Raw genomic sequence first — 8,702 nt, 5'->3', positions numbered from 1 at the left:
GAAGTTATGGCCCGTCGAAGTTTTACGGCAAAACCGGCACGACACCGGGAAGCGTAAATAGTGAATTTACGATGGAGCGACTTTTACCCTTAGTGATCTAAACAAAAGTCTTAGAAAACGTTAAACCGAGAGCGTCCATAAGAAGAACGCCCAAAGCTGACTTCGTATGAGGAAGTTATGATTTTTCGAAGTTTCGGCTTAGCAGTGTACAACCCGAAACTCGAATTTTAGTTCGAGCGGTTTTTGGCTTACGCGATCTAAATGATAGTTGAAGATCTCATTAATAGGAACTCAATGGTAAAAAGACAGACAAAAACAGAGCTTGTATGCGAAAGTTATGGACAAAGCTTAGTCTCTACTTTTCGAGCGCGACGAATTCGATACAGTTTTGTAAATCCGAGATAGAATGAGAATTAGCCAACGAGGTCTAAATGAGAGTTGAAGATCTCATTAATAGGAACTCAATGGTAAAAAGACAGACAAAAACGGAGCTCGTATGCGAAAGTTATGGACGAAGCTTAGTCTCTACTTTTCGAGCGCGGCGAATTCGATACAGTTTTGTAAATCCGAGATAGAATGAGAATTAGCCAACGAGGTCTAAATGAGAGTTGAAGATCTCATTAATAGGAACTCAACGGTAAAAAGACAGACAAAAACGGAGCTCGTATGCGAAAGTTACGGACGAAGCTTGGAGACTACTTTACTATACAATTCCTATAAATAAGAGATGAACTCTTCATAATTTCCTCACACCTTCAAACCTTTCTTTCTCTCTCTAACTTCTCTCTAACCTCCCTAAACCCCTCCCAAGTCTAGGGAACCTCCCTAGCACGAGAAGAAAGCCCCGGAGCGCCCGACGGCTCCGAGAAGAAAAGCTTTCGGCTCGGAAACGCTGCTCCAGCGAAGCCCGGTTTTTAATAAAAACTCGCTGTAAGTGAGCTACGCCTACGCTATTTTTAATATAACTTCTAATTAGTTATAGTAACATTATTAGGACCTTAAAACAATTATTTGGGATATTATTATGAGTTATATAAGAGTGTTGTTTAACGCTTATATAATAATAATAATAATAATAATAATAATAATAATAATAATAGCTAGACTATTAATTAGTCGCGGTTAACGTTAGACTAAACCCTAGTGGTATTGATACTAGGTTTTTGTCGAAGGAAATTGTTTTAAGAGTAACGAAGCGCTGTCTGAGTTTGGAATCATCACTTTAACAGGTGAGTGCATGGTCCCTTTCATCTTACACATAGATATGAAGTATTTTATATAAATTACGTGCTATGTGTGCATATTATCTGAATACTTGCTGTCTATGATGGATGAATGATTTTATACATGTTTTAAATGATTTAAATATATATTTATTTTATATCTACAAATACGTTGGGATAAAACATGGGTAGATGAAATAGTTGGTGTGTGATGAAATAAAATGATGAGAGATAGGTGATGATAGGAAGGTGATGATAATTAGGTGATGGATAGGTGATGATGAATCGGTGATGTAGGATGAAAGATACTATAACCTTGTCCGATAATTTGGAGATGTAGTCATCTACTAGAGTATAGATGGCGACCACGAAATATTCTAGACAACCCGTGGAAACACCAGCAGACTTATAACCTGTAGGTGATGAATTACGAGTCCAGGTGATGTGGTGACTGTATATTCATGCGATGATACTCTAACCCTTACTATGAATTATGAGTTCAGGCGACGTTGTAACTACGTATTCATGCCTTAGGAACGAGCATATAAGGAAATGTGAGGTAGAAAGATGAGAGGTAAATATGATATAGGAGATGACCCTTAAGATAATTCTTTAAGGAATATTAAAGAAGATAACGGGGATGGGTAATCGGGTTGATTGTTTGATGTTTAAATATAATAATTATATTATTGTGGGTTGAAAACCCTATGTACTCACCAGGTTTCCCAACCTGACCCACTCCAGCTTATTTGTATCACAGGTGTCGATACGAAGCTACTTTGCACTGAGAGATTTAAAAGAGATGCAGATCACTAGTGTAAATGAATGTAAGTTCTGTTTATGCTTATGTTTCTGTATTGACGATGACATCCCAAATGTTTTAAATGAATAAAAATACATTTCTTCGGAAATGCTTTGATAACGTATTTATCATGTTTTTCTGGGAACAAATTCCGCAACATTTTTACTAAAAGAAGTACTTTGATTTTTATAAAGCATAAACAAAAATCGGTCTTTTCTGGCCGTGAAAATGGGGATGTCACAGTTGGTATCAGAGCATTAGTTTAAGAGAACTAGGAATATGGATTTATTTCTAGACTTAAACTTAGAATGCTAAGCAATGATGGTGAGGAGTGTGTCTAATAAATTTTAGGAAAGTACACCTAAATAGACACGAGCACTAGCTCATTTAGGGAAGATGCCTAAATTGCTTTATGTGCTAAATGATTGTGATGTTTTATGATGTTATCGTTTGATCGGATCTATGGTCTGTTGCCGACCGGATCTGGAAATTTTATGTGTTCAGATTTCTAAACGTTTAAATACGGTATTAGAACTGGCATGTAACTTTTCAGAGTAATAAGCAGGATTACGCGTCTAAATCTTCTCTATCTATATTCTCGTCTCGATGCAATGAATGCATGCTTCCGTGAAAATAACGTCATGGTGAAAGACTCATAGAGAATTGAGTAAATAGAGGAAATGAAAAGGATTATGATAGTGAATGACACCTATCGGAAGATATTGTAAGAGTGGTATCTTGGCTTTAGAAAATGTCAAGCGGTACGTTTAGAGGAGTACGGTACGTCCGAAGTACACCTTCGATCGGCAGGATGATGGAACGATTGGTGTAATTCCTGAAGTTGTCCCATCGTATGGAGTTTCCACCACCAACCGAGTTGAAGCAGAATTGACGATCAAAGATACGCATGGAAGAAGTCCTAGTAGAGTCTAGGAAAAATTATATGATTGTTTGGACACATTTGTATGTGTTAAAATTGTTTTTGTGATAATAACTTGGGGAACTGCGAGACAATACTTGGGACAAGTATGAGTAGGTGTGAATGGTAGTAGAGGCCTATACTACCGGAAGCACAGGACTCACGCTTGGATCAGGGAAAGTCACAAGGTTACCAAGAAGCTAGTAATTGATTTCGTTTTATTCGAGTATGTCGTTACCATCGAAGATGATTGTTATTCCGACCCTAGTGGTCATATCAAATTGAGTTCGACTACGATAAGTAGGTTACGTGGTTCAGAGAACCAAGTTTGATGTAGCGTCCGACATAAACCAAAAGATTGAAATCAAAGCGATCAATAGAAGTATCGCGACTGTCGCTAAAAAGGCTTGTAGCTAGAGATACTAAGTTTTAAGATGTGATTATGTCACATTAGAACATGAAGGAAGGTATAGTCTGTTCTGGAATTTAACTCTAAGAGATTTGAGTTTAAGCACACGATGAGAGGTCATTAGAATATGACACATCGGTACGTTGTAGTAACAGAGGAGCTTATCTTAAGCTTTCTAAGAAGAAGAAGGAGTCTCCATCAAGGATCGAGATTGTGACTCGAATGTCATAGTTTGGAGTCTAACGAGCAGGTGCAAGTTCGAGCACCGCTTGCAGTCAAGAAGACCAAGAGTTAGATACACATTTGAAGGAACATAGAAGTTACGATTAATACCTAGGATGAAGAGATAACGTATGGAGTCATTATACAACCCTGTTTTGTTGATGATTCCGGGACGTAATCATCCTAACGGGGAGATAATTGTAACGCCCGTAGATCCGGGCTAGTCAATTTAGAGGCAATGAGTGTCGAAAATGAATTTTCAGCAAAAGATTATTTATAATAAATAATCTTAACTAAGTTTTAGAATATTTCTCAAGGTTTCCGTACATATAAAGAACTCCGAAATCCGAGTTATAACGAAGAAGTTATGGCCCGTCGAAGTTTTACGGCAAAACCGGCACGACACCGGGAAGCATAAATAGTGAATTTACGATGGAGCGACTTTTAGCCTTAGTGATCTAAACAAAAGTCGTAGAAAACGTTAAATCGAGAGCGTCCATAAGAAGAACGCCCAAAGCTGACTTCGTATGAGGAAGTTATGATTTTTCGAAGTTTCGGCTTAGTAGTGTACAACCCGAAACTCGAATTTTAGTTCGAGCGGTTTTTGGCTTACGCGATCTAAATGAGAGTTGAAGATCTCATTAATAGGAACTCAACGGTAAAAAGACAGACAAAAACGGAGCTCGTATGCGAAAGTTATGGACAAAGCTTAGTCTCTACTTTTCGAGCGCGACGAATTTGATACAGTTTTGTAAATCCGAGATAGAATGAGAATTAGCCAACGAGGTCTAAATGAGAGTTGAAGATCTCATTAATAGGAACTTAATGGTAAAAAGACAGACAAAAACGGAGCTCGTATGCGAAAGTTATGGACGAAGCTTAGTCTCTACTTTTCGAGCGCGGCGAATTCGATACAGTTTTGTAAATCCGAGATAGAATGAGAATTAGCCAACGAGGTCTAAATGAGAGTTGAAGATATCATTAATAGGAACTCAACGGTAAAAAGACAGACAAAAACGGAGCTCGTATGCGAAAGTTACGGACGAAGCTTGGAGACTACTTTACTATACAATTCCTATAAATAAGAGATGAACTCTTCATAATTTCCTCACACCTTCAAACCTTTCTTTCTCTCTCTAACTTCTCTCTAACCTCCCTAAACCCCTCCCAAGTCTAGGGAACCTCCCTAGCACGAGAAGAAAGCCCCGGAGCGCCCGACGGCTCCGAGAAGAAAAGCTTTCGGCTCGGAAACGCTGCTCCAGCGAAGCCCGGTTTTTAATAAAAACTCGTTGTAAGTGAGCTACGCCTACGCTATTTTTAATATAACTTCTAATTAATTATAGTAACATTATTAGGACCTTAAAACAATTATTTGGGATATTATTATGAGTTATATAAGAGTGTTGTTTAACGCTTATATAATAATAATAATAATAATAATAATAGCTAGACTATTAATTAGTCGCGGTTAACGTTAGACTAAACCCTAGTGGTATTGATCATAGGTTTTGTCGAAGGAAATTGTTTTAAGAGTAACGAAGCGTTGTCTGAGTTTGGAATCATCACTTTAACAGGTGAGTGCATGGTCCCTTTCATCTTACACATAGATATGAAGTATTTTATATAAATTACGTGCTATGTGTGCATATTATCTGAATACTTGCTGTCTATGATGGATGAATGATTTTATACATGTTTTAAATGATTTAAATATATATTTATTTTATATCTACAAATACGTTGGGATAAAACATGGGTAGATGAAATAGTTGGTGTGTGATGAAATAAAATGATGAGAGATAGGTGATGATAGGAAGGTGATGATAATTAGGTGATGGATAGGTGATGATGAATCGGTGATGTACGATGAAAGATACTATAACCTTGTCCGATAATTTGGAGATGTAGTCATCTACTAGAGTATAGATGGCGACCACGGAATATTCTAGACAACCCGTGGAAACACCAGCAGACTTATAACCTGTAGGTGATGAATTACGAGTCCAGGTGATGTGGTGACTGTATATTCATGCGATGATACTCTAACCCTTACTATGAATTATGAGTTCAGACGACGTTGTAACTACGTATTCATACCTTAGGAACGAGCATATAAGGAAATGTGAGGTAGAAAGATGAGAGGTAAATATGATATAGGAGATGACCCTTAAGATAATTCTTTAAGGAATATTAAAGAAGATAACGGGGATGGGTAATCGGGTTGATTGTTTGATGTTTAAATATAATAATTATATTATTGTGGGTTGAAAACCCTATGTACTCACCAGGTTTCCCAACCTGACCCACTCCAGCTTATTTGTATCACAGGTGTCGATACGAAGCTACTTTGCACTGAGAGATTTAAAAGAGATGCAGATCACTAGTGTAAATGAATGTAAGTTCTGTTTATGCTTATGTTTCTGTATTGACGATGACATCCCAAATGTTTTAAATGAATAAAAATACATTTCTTCGGAAATGCTTTGATAACGTATTTATCATGTTTTTCTGGGAACAAATTCCGCAACATTTTTACTAAAAGAAGTACTTTGATTTTTATAAAGCATAAACAAAAATCGGTCTTTTCTGGCCTTGAAAATGGGGATGTCACAGTTGGTATCAGAGCATTAGTTTAAGAGAACTAGGAATATGGATTTATTTCTAGACTTAAACTTAGAATGCTAAGCAATGATGGTGAGGAGTGTGTCTAATAAATTTTAGGAAAGTACACCTAAATAGACACGAGCACTAGCTCATTTAGGGAAGATGCCTAAATTGCTTTATGTGCTAAATGATTGTGATGTTTTATGATGTTATCGTTTGATCGGATCTATGGTCTGTTGCCGACCGGATCTGGAAATTTTATGTGTTCAGATTTCTAAACGTTTAAATAAGGTATTAGAACTGGCATGTAACTTTTCAGAGTAATAAGCAGGATTACGCGTCTAAATCTTCTCTATCTATATTCTCGTCTCGATGCAATGAATGCATGCTTCCGTGAAAATAACGTCATGGTGAAAGACTCATAGAGAATTGAGTAAATAGAGGAAATGAAAAGGATTATGATAGTGAATGACACCTATCGGAAGATATTGTAAGAGTGGTATCTTGGCTTTAGAAAATGTCAAGCGGTACGTTTAGAGGAGTACGGTACGTCCGAAGTACACCTTCGATCGGCAGGATGATGGAACGATTGGTGTAATTCCTGAAGTTGTCCCATCGTATGGAGTTTCCACCACCAACAGCGTTGAAGCAGAATTGACGATCAAAGATACGCATGGAAGAAGTCCTAGTAGAGTCTAGGAAAAATTATATGATTGTTTGGACACATTTGTATGTGTTAAAATTGTTTTTGTGATAATAACTTGGGGAACTGCGAGACAATACTTGGGACGAGTATGAGTAGGTGTGAATGGTAGTAGAGGCCTATACTACCGGAAGCACATGACTCACGCTTGGATCAGGGAAAGTCACAAGGTTACCAAGAAGCTAGTAATTGATTTCGTTTTATTCGAGTATGTCGTTACCATCGAAGATGATTGTTATTCCGACCCTAGTGGTCATATCAAATTGAGTTCGACTACGATAAGTAGGTTACGTGGTTCAGAGAACCAAGTTTGATGTAGCGTCCGACATAAACCAAAAGATTGAAATCAAAGCGATCAATAGAAGTATCGCGACTGTCGCTAAAAAGGCTTGTAGCTAGAGATACTAAGTTTTAAGATGTGATTATGTCACATTAGAACATGAAGGAAGGTATAGTCTGTTCTGGAATTTAACTCTAAGAGATTTGAGTTTAAGCACACGATGAAAGGTCATTAGAATATAACACATCGGTACGTTGTAGTAACAGAGGAGCTTATCTTAAGCTTTCTAAGAAGAAGAAGGAGTCTCCATCAAGGATCGAGATTGTGACTCGAATGTCATAGTTTGGAGTCTAACGAGCAGGTGCAAGTTCGAGCACCGCTTGCAGTCAAGAAGACCAAGAGTTAGATACACATTTGAAGGAACATAGAAGTTACGATTAATACCTAGGATGAAGAGATAACGTATGGAGTCATTATACAACCCTGTTTCGTTGATGATTCCGGGACGTAATCATCCTAAGGGGGAGATAATTGTAACGCCCGTAGATCCGGGCTAGTCAATTTAGAGGCAATGAGTGCCGAAAACGAATTTTCAGCAAAAGATTATTTATAATAAATAATCTTAACCAAGTTGTAGAATATTTCTCAAGGTTTCCGTACATATAAAGAACTCCGAAATCCGAGTTATAACGAAGAAGTTATGGCCCGTCGAAGTTTTACGGCAAAACCGGCACGACACCGGGAAGCATAAATAGTGAATTTACGATGGAGCGACTTTTAGCCTTAGTGATCTAAACAAAAGTCGTAGAAAACGTTAAACCGAGAGCGTCCATAAGAAGAACGCCCAAAGCTGACTTCGTATGAGGAAGTTATGATTTTTCGAAGTTTCGGCTTAGTAGTGTACAACCCGAAACTCGAATTTTAGTTCGAGCGGTTTTTGGCTTACGCGATCTAAATGAGAGTTGAAGATCTCATTAATAGGAACTCAACGGTAAAAAGACAGACAAAAACGGAGCTCGTATGCGAAAGTTATGGACAAAGCTTAGTCTCTACTTTTCGAGCGCGACGAATTCGATACAGTTTTGTAAATCCGAGATAGAATGAGAATTAGCCAACGAGGTCTAAATGAGAGTTGAAGATCTCATTAATAGGAACTTAATGGTAAAAAGACAGACAAAAACGGAGCTCGTATGCGAAAGTTATGGACGAAGCTTAGTCTCTACTTTTCGAGCGCGGCGAATTCGATACAGTTTTGTAAATCCGAGATAGAATGAGAATTAGCCAACGAGGTCTAAATGAGAGTTGAAGATCTCATTAATAGGAACTCAAAGGTAAAAAGACAGACAAAAACGGAGCTCGTATGCGAAAGTTACGGACGAAGCTTTGAGACTACTTTACTATACAATTCCTATAAATAAGAGATGAACTCTTCATAATTTCCTCACACCTTCAAACCTTTCTTTCTCTCTCTAACTTCTCTCTAACCTCCCTAAACCCCTACCAAGTCTAGGGAACCTCCCTAGCACGAGAAGAAAGCCCC

Source organism: Lactuca virosa, chromosome 4 (assembly GCF_052849685.1).
Source record: "Lactuca virosa cultivar CGN04683 chromosome 4, Lactuca_virosa_CGN04683_v6, whole genome shotgun sequence".
NCBI lineage: Eukaryota > Viridiplantae > Streptophyta > Magnoliopsida > Asterales > Asteraceae > Lactuca > Lactuca virosa.
Note: the sequence above shows the minus strand (reverse complement) of the source record.